Raw genomic sequence first — 12,648 nt, forward strand, 5'->3', positions numbered from 1 at the left:
GACAAAAGATGTCATGCAAGTTCTTTTCCATAAGAACGCATGACTATATTCGGAATACATGCCTACATTACATTGATGAACTGGAGCTAGTTCTGTGTCACCCTAGGTTATGACTGTTGCATGATTGATCGCATCCAGCATAATTCTCTATCACCGATCCATTGCCTACGAGCTTTCCATATATTGTTCTTCGGTTATTTACTTTTCCGTTGCTACTGTTACAATCACTACAAAACCCAAAAATATCACTTTTGCTACCGTTACTTTTTCTATCGTTATCACTACTATCATATTACTTTGCTACTAAATACCTTGCTGCAGATATTAAGTTTCCAGGTGTGGTTGAATTGACAACTCAGCTGCTAATACTTGAGAATATTCTTTGGCTCCCCTTGTGTCGAATCAATAAATTTGGGTTGAATACTCTACCCTCGAAAACTGTTGCGATCCCCTATACTTGTGGGTTATCAAGACTATTTTCTGGCGCCGTTGTCGGGGAGCATAGCTCTATTCTTTGAGTCGCTTGGGATTTATATCTTTTTATCATTATGAAGAACTTGAAAGATCAAAGAACCAAGATTTTTCCCTCAACTACAAGGGGAGGTAAGGAACTGCCATCTAGCTCTGCACTTGATTCACCTTCTGTTTTGAGTAAGCTTGCAACACCTACAGCTGCTATTCATTCTAATATGTCGCATGTTATTGATGATGCCACTTCTGCTTTGCATGATACTTATGATGAAACTACTTCTATGGTTTATACTACTGTGCCACTAGGTGAATTTCTTGATGAACAACTTGCTAGGGCTAGAGAGAATGAAATTATTGAAACTGATAATATTGATGAAAGTGATGATGAAGATTCTCCCCCTAGATATGAATTGCCTGTTGTGCCTGAGGATTATGTTATGGATGAAGAAACTGCTAGAGACTTTCTTGCCTGCAATGATAGAAGTGATCTTAACAAACTATTAGCTAAGCTTAAAGAAAAGTCTTTGAATGCTAGAATGAAATATGATCCTCCTTATGCTACTTCACCTATCTTTATTACGGATAAGGATTATGATTTCGCTGTCGATCCTGAGTTAATTACATTGGTTAAATATGATCCTTTCTATGGCTACGAATCTGAAACTGTTGTGGCACATCTTACTAAATTAAATGATATAGCTACACTGTTTACTAATGATGAGAAAACTCGCTACTATTATATCCTTAAATTATTTTCGTTCTCATTAAAGGGTGATGCTAAGATATGGTTTAATTCTCTTGATCCTGGTTGCGTGCGTAGTCCCCAGGATATGATTTATTACTTCTCTGCTAAATATTTCCCCGCTCATAAGAAACAAGCTGCTTTAAGGGAAATATTTTTTTTTGTGCAAATTGAAAAGGGGAGTCTCCCACAAGCTTGGGGGAGGCTTCTCCAATTACTTAATGCATTGCCTGTTCATCCTCTCAAGAAAAATGAAATACTTGATATCTTTTATAATGGACTAACCGATGCTTCCAGAGATTACCTGGATAGTTGTGCTGGTGATGTTTTCAGGGAAAGAATTGTTGATCAAGCTGAAATTCTATTGAATAATATGTTGACTAATGAAAACAATTGGACACTTCTTGAACCAACTCCTAATCCAACTCCAAAGAAAAGGGGTATTCTATTTCTAAATCCTGAAGATATGCAAGAGGCAAAGAAATCTATGAAAGAAAAGGGTATTAAAGCTGAGGATGTTAAGAATTTACCACCTATTGAAGAAATGCATGGTCTTAATTTGCCGCCTGTTGAAGAAATACATGGTCTTGATAACCCGACACATGTAGTAAAGGTAAATTCTCTCTATAGATATGATAAAGCTGAAATCCCTCCTGCTAAGTTTGCTAGCCAATGTTTGGATGAATTTGATAACTTTATGGTTAAGCAAGAAGATTTTAATGCTTATGTTGGTAGACAATTAAAACATAATGCTTACATGATTGAACACTTGAGTGATTATATGGCTAATGTTAAAGGTGAACTTAAACTTATTAGTAAACATGCTTCTATGATTACCACTCAAGTAGAACAAGTACTTAAAGCTTAGAATGATTTGCTCAATGAATTGAATAGTAAGAATAATGACTATGATGTTAGATTTGCAACTAGAGGAGGTCAAGTGACTCGGGAACCTTTGTATCCTGAGGGTCATCCTAAGAGAATTGAGCAAGATTCTTAGAGAACTACCATAGATACACCTAGTACTTCTAAAAGGAAGAAAAAGAAAAATGATAGGACTTTGCATGCTTCTAGTGAACCTATTGTTGACACACCTGAGAATCCCAATGATATTTCTATTTCTGATGTTGAAACACAATTTGGTAATGAACATGAACCTAGTGATAATGTTAATGATGATGTTTATGTTGATGCTCAACCTAGCAATGACAATGATGTAGAGATTGAACCTACTGTTGATCTTGATAACCCACAATCAAAGAATCAACATTATGATAAGAGAGACTTTGTTGCTAGGAAGCACGGTAAAGAAAGAGAACCATGGGTTCAGAAACCCATGCCCTTTCCTCCTAAACCATCCAAGAAAAAGGATGATGAGGATTTTGAGCACTTTGCTGAAATGATTAGACCTATCTTTTTGCGTATGCGTTTGACTGATATGCTTAAAATGAATCCTTATGCTAAGTATATGAAGGAAATAGTTACTAATAAAAGAAAGATACCGGAAGCTGAAATTTCCACCATGCTTGCTAATTATACTTTTAAGGGTGGAATACCAAAGAAACTTGGAGATCCAGGAGTACCAACTATACCATGCTCCATTAAAAGAAACTATGTTAGAACTGCTTTATGTGATCTTGGAGCCGATGTTAGTGTTATGCCTCTCTCTTTATATCGTAGACTTGATTTGAATAAGTTGACACCTACTGAAATATCTTTGCAAATGGATGATAAATCAACTGCTATACCTGTCGGTATTTGTGAGGATGTGCATGTTGTGGTTGCAAACGTTACTATTTTAACAGACTTTGTTATTCTTGATATTCCTGAAGACGATAGTATGTCTATTATTCTTGGAAGATCCTTTTTGAATATTGCAGGGGCTATTATTGATTGCACCAAAGGCAATGTCACTTTTCATGTTAATGGTAATGAGCATACGGTACACTTTCCGAGGAAACAACCTTAAGTCCACAGTATCAATTCAATTGGAAAATTTTCAACAATTACTATTGGAGGTTTTGAATTTCCTCTTCCTACTGTCAAGAAAAAAAATATGATATTCTTATTGTTGGGGACATGCATATCCCTGTTGAGGTAACCTAGTGTTATTCAAAAATTCTCCGGTTTCATGTTATTCGAAATGAGTTTGTTAACAAGACCTGATCAACCTTGTTAGTGGATTTCTTTTGATGAGCATGGGATGGATGAATTTAGAAAACACAACTCTCTGTACCCTCTTTTTACTTTCTGTTATTTATATTAAATAAAGCAAAAGTATTATTTTTTGTCTATTTTCTGAATTATCAATGCAATAAAAAATACCCCAAAAATAAAAGTTCTCCAAATGCCCTGAAATTTAAATATATATTTTTCTAGAATATTTGAGAATATCTAGCACTAAGAACATAGCAGGGGGAGCAAACACCTGGGCGCGCCACTGCCTCGTGGACCCACGGTGGCTCCCCTCCACTTATTCCAACTACCACACACTCCTTCTTCCTCCCACAAAAATCACCAACCAGCTCAAACCCGAGTTCAAGGTCATCTTGCTGCCATTTTTGATCTCCTAGCTCAAAGCTCCATTCACAAAACTGCTTTAGGAGATTGTTCTTTGGTATGTGACTCCTCCAATGGTCTAATTAGTTTTTGTTCTAGTGATTTATTCATTACCAATTTTTGCTACTTAGGTGACCCTGTTCTTGAGCTTGCATGTCAAATTTGTATGGCCAAAAGTAGTTTTAATGCATGATATTGCCTCTAGGCACTTGTAGGAGTAGTTGCTATCAATATTGTTGAGTTTGGTTCACTTTTATTTTGAGTTACTAAAAATTTCAGAAATTTTTCAGAGGAAGAAATATGTTTAGGAAAATGTACCAAGGTGGTTCTTCAAGGAAGCAAGGACCTAGACTCGCAATACGCGATGCAGATGAGGAACCACCAAGGGATGCTCAAGTGTGGCCCTATGAATGGCCGTCAGAGGACTTCATGGTTCGAGCGGGAATCAAGGAGGAATTTGAAGCTTATGTGCGTAATGCTGATCTTGAGAGCTTCGAGGCAGATAAGTGTCGTCAATACCTCTATTTAACTGATTCATTTGTGAGAAGGTTTAAATTTTCATCATCACGCAATTCTCAAACTGTCATGTTCGATCTTTATGATAAATCTTATACCATGGACTTAGAAGATTTAAACACTGCTTGTAAACTCCCTCAGTGGGGTGATGTTAGTGAACCTCGCAAATCTGAGTTTAGAGATTTTCTTGCCAGTATAACTGTGGGGGAGTCTAGATATATAACACAAGCTACCATAGGGAGCATTCATTTTCTTGCTATACATTATTTTGCTCTCTTCATAGGTAGGTGCATCAATGGTAAGGATGAAGCATGTCACATGTGTGTCCCTGATCTTAGTGTTCTCAGGAATGCTATATTAGGAGATAAACATTATAATTTGGGAGCCATTGTTGCATGTAGGTTGCATAATAATCGTATTCATGGAGATTTCTTTGGTGGAATTTATGCAACTCGTATAGCTAACTTTCTTGAGATACCCATACGTGGAGTTGATATTGAGTTGCCTCCTTCTTATTTAGATTATGAGGCTATGGTTCGTCATCAGTTTGTTGAGAGGAACAATCAGTTCCTCTAGTACCGACTAATCTTTGACAGATGACACACCTATCACGTCGCCCTCCCTGCTCCTCCTTTCTTTGACTTTTAGGCAAAGGGGCGATATTTTATAACCAGGGAGGAGGCGACCGAGTATGAGAGGAGGGCGAAGACAGATCGCCTCCAAGCCGCAGCTCATCAGGCAATTGCCGCTGCATCTCAGTACGACCCCAGTTACAACTTTGGATATCCGCCAGGCCAACCGTGGCCATAGACCAACTTAGGCCAAAAGCCTAAGCTTGGGGGAGTACGTATTTCTCACCAACATTACATTCATGTTCGCACACTCATGCTAGTTGTCGGTGCTCATACTTTTTCATTGTAATATCCATGCTAGTTTATTTTCCTTTTTATGCTTTCTTCTTGTGTGTTTGATAAACCTTAATAAAAAACAAAAAAATAGTTGTAGCTTTCAGCTAGTTTACTTTCTTGCTTGTAGTAGTAATTAAAAATAAAACCCAAAAAGAGTTCTCGTTCTTCTTTTGCTTGTTGGGAGCTTTCCCGTGTAAATAGTTTTATTTCTTTCTTGTTATTTGGGGGTTGAGAGGAGAAGACCATGATTAAAATGCTGAGTGGCTCTCATATGCATTATTGTTGATCTAACAAAGAGCCCATATTACCATGTCTTCTCTCTTGAATTGAATGCTTGCAGATTCCAGCTTAGTCCAATGCACGGGCACTATTATTATTATCCACACTATTCGGTCGTGCAAGTGAAAGGAAATAATGATGATTATATGATGAACTTATTGAGATGAGAAAAGCTGGTATGAACTCGGCCTCTCTTGTTTTTGTAAATATGATTAGTTCATCGTTCCTGATTCAGCCTATTATGAATAAACATGTTTTCAATGACAATTAGAGATTGTAGTTGCTTATGCCATGCTTAATTATCTAGGAGCTTATAATGGTTTACCTTGCGTGCCAACATGCTATTAAAATGGTTGTGATGTGGTATGATAGGGTGGTATCCTCTTTTGAATGATTCGAGTGGCTTGACTTGGCACATGTTCACGCATGTAGTTGAAACAGAATCAACATAGCCTCTATGATATTTATGTTCATGGTGCATTATATCCTACTCATGCTTGCATTCGGTGTTGATTAATTTTAATGCATGTTCATGACTGTTATCGCTCTCTAGCTGGTAGCTTCCCAGTCTTTTTCTAGCCTTCACTTGTACTAAGCGGGAATACTGCTTGTGCATCCAACTCCATAAACCCCAAAGTTGTTCTATATGAGTCCACCATACCTACCTATATACGGTATCTACCTGTCATTCCAAGTAAATTTGTATGTGCCAAACTCTAAACCTTCAAATAAACATTCTGTTTTGTATGCTCGAATAGCTCATGTATCAACTAAGGCTGTCTATATCTTCCATGCTAGGCGGGTTATTCTAAAAGTGCGTTATATCGACTAGAGGGGGGTGAATAGGCAATTTTTATGAATTCTTCACTGAGGAATTTGCAGGTGAGGAAATTCTTTAGCGAAGAACTACTAGCATCGTAATAAGTACTCAAAAGTAAACATAACAGAACACAAGCATAGTCATCATGATGAAATGAAGACAGGCACAGAGTACAGAAAGCGTAAGCACAGGATAACACAGGATGAAGACAAACCGACTAAAGAAATTGAACTAAGAAAATTGAGAAAGTCTTCAGTCAAAGTCTTCAAACACAGATATGAGGAAATGAAAGAGTTGAGGAAATAAAACCAGTGAGCTTGGTGAAGACAATGATTTGGTAGACCAGTTCCAACTGTTGTCTCAGTTGTACATCTGGTTGGAGCGGCTAGGTATTTAAGCGTGAGGACACACAGTCCGGACACACAATCCTCCCCGTATTCTCCTTGAGCTAAGGTCACACAGACCTCGCCAATCACTCGTGGTAAGTCTTCAGGTGACTTCCGAACCTTCACAAACTTGGTCACTCGGCGATCCACAATTCCTCTTAGATGCTCTAGACCTTGACGCCTAACCGTCTGGAAGAAGCACAGTCTTCAAAGGTAACAAGTGTCGGATCCACATAGGATCAATCTCTTTAGTGATGCTCAATCATTTGGGGTTTGTAGGTGTTTGGGTTTGGGTTTTCCTCACTTGATGATTTTCGCTCAAAGTCCTTGGAGGATGGGATGCTCTCAAATGACAAGTGTTGGTTTCTCTCGGAGCAGCCAACTGGCTAGTGGTTGTAGGGGGCAGCTATTTATAGCTTAGGGAGCAGCCCGACATGATAAGACATAAATGCCCTTCAATGACATGACCGTTGGGTGGGTAGATATTCTGGGACAGCTGGCGCATAGCACAGCAACGGTCGGAATTGTGAGAATCAAATTCCTAAGGGCTATCATGTTCCTCACTATGTAGGCAATCCACACTGGCGAATTCCTAACTCCTCAGTCAGAACAAATTCCACAGAGACCAGAAGAACTTCGTCTCTGTCACTGAAGAATATGACTGAACTGTATGAGATTTCCAATGGCTTCACTCGAAGGGATTGGTAGGTGTAGGATTTTGAGTTGAGCATCACATGGAAATTTTTCCTTAGTATTTCCTCGACCCCCTTTAACAGTACGGTGTTTTTTAAGACTCAAGAAAGAGAAAATGAAACTACAAAAACAAAAGTCTTCACGCTTCATGTTCCTCAAATGAATACCAAGTCTTCAAGGTCACACCAATTTCTTCACTTTCAGAGTCTTCAGAAAGTCTTCAGAAATTCAAAGTCTTCAGTCGAAGAACTTAATTTTTAGGGGTCGACTTTCTCTGTAAATATCAAACTCCTCATAGACTTATAGACCTGTGTACAGTCACAAACGCATTAGTCCCTTAACCTATAAGTCTTCAATACACCAAAATCACTAAGGGGCACTAGATGCACTTACAATCTCCCCCTTTTTGGTGATTGATGACAATACAGGTTAAGTTTTCAACGGGGATAAACATATGAAGTGTAAATACTGATATTGAGGAATTTGATTGCAAGATATAGAAGAACTCCCCCTAAAGATGTGCATAGTGAGGAATTTGCATTTGAAGCAATGCACACTTGAAGAGTTGAATCATGGAGATCTCCCCCTATATCTTGTAATTCATACACGCATTTGACATATCATAATGAAGAATTTGGAATGCATGATGAAATATGGTGACTGGTGTAATTCATCATGCGTGCATTAACATATATGAGAAATAAGCATGCAGAAAAACACATCAAAAGTATCAGAGCACCATCGAGTTTAAGTTTACAACTCGATCCAATAAAGTTTCAGAAGAACGGGAGTTGCGACTTAGCAAAAAAACGCCCATATAGACAGACCCGCTTGAAGACTAACTCAAAATTCTCCCCCTTTGTCATCGAATGACCAAAAGGATCGAAAATGAGGACTAACGCCCCTGAAGAATATCAAGTTGATGAAGGAGCGCCAGCGTTGTTGGGGTCGTTTGTCGTGGAAGGGCCTGCTGCAGTGTCGTCCAAGTCTTCATGCTTGCCGGTGTCGCACGATGAAGAATAGGAGCTGGACACCAAAGGAGGAACCTTGTCCTTCTTGTATTTCTTCGGTGGAGGTGCAGACCAGTCAAAATCTTCCTTGAGACCCATTTTATTGAGATCTTCTTCACCATACAGATGTGACAGAATGGCCCAGGTGCGACCGAAAACTTCATGGAGGTAGTAATGGTTTTTACTCACTGCATTCTGTGTAGCAGTCATGTTGTGAAGAAACGAACCAAACTAACGCTTAACCCATTTATGGTTTCGATCCACCTTCTGGTGAAGACTAAGCAGAAGATCACAGTTAGTCATCACACGAGGAGCAGTGGCTTGGGGAGTAGACCTTGGTGCATTGGCAGCAGAGTCATCATTGGTGGAATAAGATGCAGCTTTGCAAAACTGACCATCCAATGGACGAATGCCTTCATTAATGACAGCAGGAGCCTTGTCCTTTTCATCAGTTGAAGCAAAAGCCTGCTTGAGGACTTCAATCAGGGGCAGATAGCTAAGGTGATTCTGAAAATCAGCCTTGTAGTTGAGTGAAGACCTTGTCCCGAGGAATCTCATAATCCAAGGTGCATAAGGTTTCAGCTCAAATGGAGAAAGTGCAGCATTTGCCAGAGTCCTCATGAAGAAATCGTGATAGTTGATAGGAATGCTATGTATGATGTTGAATAGCAGATTCTTCATGATGCCAACTATTTCCTCATCAGATGAGTCGTGGCCTTTGATGGGACTCATTGTCCTCGTCAGAATGCGATAGACAGTCCGAGGCACATATAGTAATTCCTTCACAAGGAATTTGGTTCGTGGGGCCTGACCTGGCTTCAAAGGCTTCATCAGAACTTGCATGTAGTGATTTGTAAGCTCAGGTTCACTGTAGATGCAACGGGCAGCTTCAAGGGGAGGACTGAGTGGTAAAGCACGAAGAAATTCAGTAGCTGGTGCCGTGTAGTGAGTGTTTTCAGACATCCAGTCCAGCACCCATGAATTCACATCTTCAGAATCTCCTGTGATGTGCAGCGTCGCATAAAATTGAAGAATGAGTTCTTCATTCCAATCACAGATGTCAGTGCAGAAATTTAACATTCTAGCGTCGTGAAGAACACTGAGGACTGGCACAAAGCACGGCAGAGATTCCATATCCACGTGAGGAATGTGCTCATGGTAGAAGATTTTGTCTTTGTTGAACAGCACGAAGGAATAGAAATTAGCCTGGCTAGCATTCCAGAAACGCCTTTTCCTAATGCGAGCAGAGTCATAAGGGTTGTAGTCTGTGAAGAATACGTGCTCGCCGAAGAAATCATCAGCCTTGAATTTTTGCTTCCTGGAGAATGGATCCTTTGGCTTGGGTAGAGGAGTGTCAGTGAGTTGCATCACAACCTCAGGAATCGCAATCTCAGGTTCTTTGGGCTGAGGAATTTCTGGTTCCTCTTTAGTGGCAGTTTGCGTCTTCAGATGTTCACCAGCAGCGGTTTCTTCAGCACTAGTGGCTGGAATTTCTTCACGTACAGACGAAGTGGGGTGAGTTTCTTCAGAGCCCATTTGAACAGTTTGTGCATGGGACTGAGGTATTTGCTATAAAGGTGTGAACAGTGGAGAGTTGGGATGCTGACTTTCCCAAAATTCATCATTCAACATTCATCACTTTCCACATCTTCATCTTCCATTTCTTCAACGTCAGCCTCTTCAGCTGTGAACTGAGGCATAGGCGAGGAAACAACTGGTGTTGAAGGGATTTCATCCGCTTCAATTTCTTCATCCATCTGCTCTGACGAAGCAGCAGAAGGATTTTCTTCATCAGATCCGCTAGGGATCACATATTCTTCATCAAAAGGAACAAGGTCCTTTGATGGCATGGTTGAGATCGGAACAACATCAATGGGATTTGCGACCGAACTTGCCACAAACTTCATTTTCTTTGGAGCTGAAAAATCCGAAGTAGCTGGTGCTTTTCTTTTCTTCACACCTGCACGCTCTGCAGCCTTGGTCTTTTTCACATCTGATGCAGATGGAAGGATCAGAGTTGGTGTAGGCGTAGAAGGAGCAGAGGAATCTGATTATTTTCTTCAGGCACAACTGATGCAGTTGCCCTGACTTCTTCATTTTCTTCAGGCGCACCACTAGTGGATTCCCTGGAAATTTCTTCAGCGGCTGGAATGCAGTCACCAGCCCTGGAACTCACATTTTCTTCAGCAGCCTGAAAGTCATCAGTGGTGCTGGCATGTTCTTCAGTTGGCTGAGCAGATGCTTCAGCCTGAGGAATTTCCTGTTGCGATGGAGCTGCAACATTTGAGGTGAACTTCTCAGTCAGTTTAACAAACCTGACCTTGGCTCCTTGCCAATCAGCATAGTAGGCTTTGAAGTCATTGCTGAGGGTTTTGATTTCAGACTGGATTTTACAAGTTAATCAGTTGTCATAGTGACAATGTTGTTCTTCAGAAATTTCTCCTTCTTATATTGCGCTTTCTTGATCTGCCTGGCCTTCTCATATTTCCATTTTTCTTCTTGGATGAAATGGGTCAGCATGTGACTTTGGCCAGGAGTCAACTTTAAATCAGGCATAGGAGTGTTTGGGTCCTTGTGCCAGAGATCAATATAGTCGAGGATCAATCTTGGATCCAAAAGCAGTGGCACATTTGTGCCTTTGGCTCTAGCGGCCCTGACTTGCCTATCTCTGATGATCTCAGCAAGTTCTTCATCATTAGCTTCGTCTTCTTCAGACGGCACTTGGAAGGCGACCTGCTTCTTCTGAGGACTAGGGCGAGGACCTCGTCCAGCAGTGGCCTTTGTCTTCAGCAGAGAGGGTCCCGTTGAAGAATTGGGTGTAGATGAGGAACTAGCTGAAGCTCTTGAGGCAATAGAGATGCATGTAGTCCTTTGGCACGTGGCAAGATGCACAAGTGCAGAGGACTTTGTCGGAGCAGCTGAGGAATTTGGAGGAGCTGCTGAGGACTTTTGAGGAGCTGAGGATTTTGGAGGAGCAGGAGCAGCATGAGGAATTGGCCTTGAGGGCTTTGAAGATTCTGGCCGTGAGGGCATTGCTGAGGAACTTGGCCTTGAGGGCACTGAAGGTGAATCACTTGGCTTACGTGCAGGCTTCTTTGTCATAGATTTCTTCGGCTTGACAGAGGCCTTAGTGGCAGCAGCAGCAGCAGAGTCTTTAGTGAATTTCCTCACTGCTTCTTTTGCTTGTTTGGCCAACTTGGCCTGGCGCTTGGCTCATTCTTCAGGAAAGTCCTCACCGCGCTTGACGCTGGTGGGATCCGCTTCTTGGCCAGGTGCCAATGGAGGTCTTGAGCATGGAGGGGTAATAGCGATTTTCTTCATGTATTTGGGAGTAACATCTCTGTACTCCCTCCACTCTCTAGCCCATCTCCTCTCTAGCCCATTTTCTTCAGTTGAGGAATTTGAACAATCGAATTCTCTGAAGAAGTATGCAATTTTTCTTCGAGGAACGCTTCAAATGAGTTAAGTTGATGAGAACCTAGTGATTCAGCAACGGACATGAGTACCTCTGAACAGAGTATAGTTGCGAGGAATTTGGAGAGGTCATATGCGTTCTCAAAGGTTTTGCGAAAAGAACAAGTTTGAGGAATTTGACCAGAAGAGTCTTGAAGAATTTCACTAAGCATTCTTAGTCTTAGGTTCCAGAGTTGTACAGATCAGAAATCCACACAATTGAGTAATCTTGAAGAGAAATTTGCAGCTTAGAGAAATGAATCAAGAATAGATGACATGTGAGGTGTTTAGTGTGTGAAGATTTGAAGAAAAACACCTTTGAAGATTTTGTAGACAATCATTTGAATCACAGAGGGTAGTAAAAGTATATTTTAATTACCCTAAACGAAGAACAGGACGAACTGTGGGGTGGAGAAGTGAAGTTCGTCTGTGCAGATCTTCCACTCCCTAACTCGGCGGAGGAAGACAGCTACGGCGGCGGCGGAGTGAAGATTTCTGCGGCCGGCGCGAGTACGGCGGCGACGAGGTCGAGGCAGTGAAGCTCTTCCTCACCGGCGACGATGAAGTAGCGGCGGCATTAGGGTTTGAGAAGCTCGAGCTGGAGAGAGGTCGAGCAGAGTAAAGGATGTGTGGAAGGGGAAGGGGGTATTTATAGCCACGGTGAAAAACTGTTCGCCCGAAGAATTTGGACGAACGTGCCCCTGACCCTTCTCATTCGCTTGACATGTGTCACCCATGTATTGAGAAGTGGAGATTGTGTGCGATCGTGGGTGAATGGATAAGTATACCGTGGGATGCGGAATGGTTTGAG

The sequence above is a fragment of the Triticum dicoccoides genome, chromosome 5A, assembly GCF_002162155.2.
Source record: "Triticum dicoccoides isolate Atlit2015 ecotype Zavitan chromosome 5A, WEW_v2.0, whole genome shotgun sequence".
Lineage (NCBI taxonomy): Eukaryota > Viridiplantae > Streptophyta > Magnoliopsida > Poales > Poaceae > Triticum > Triticum dicoccoides.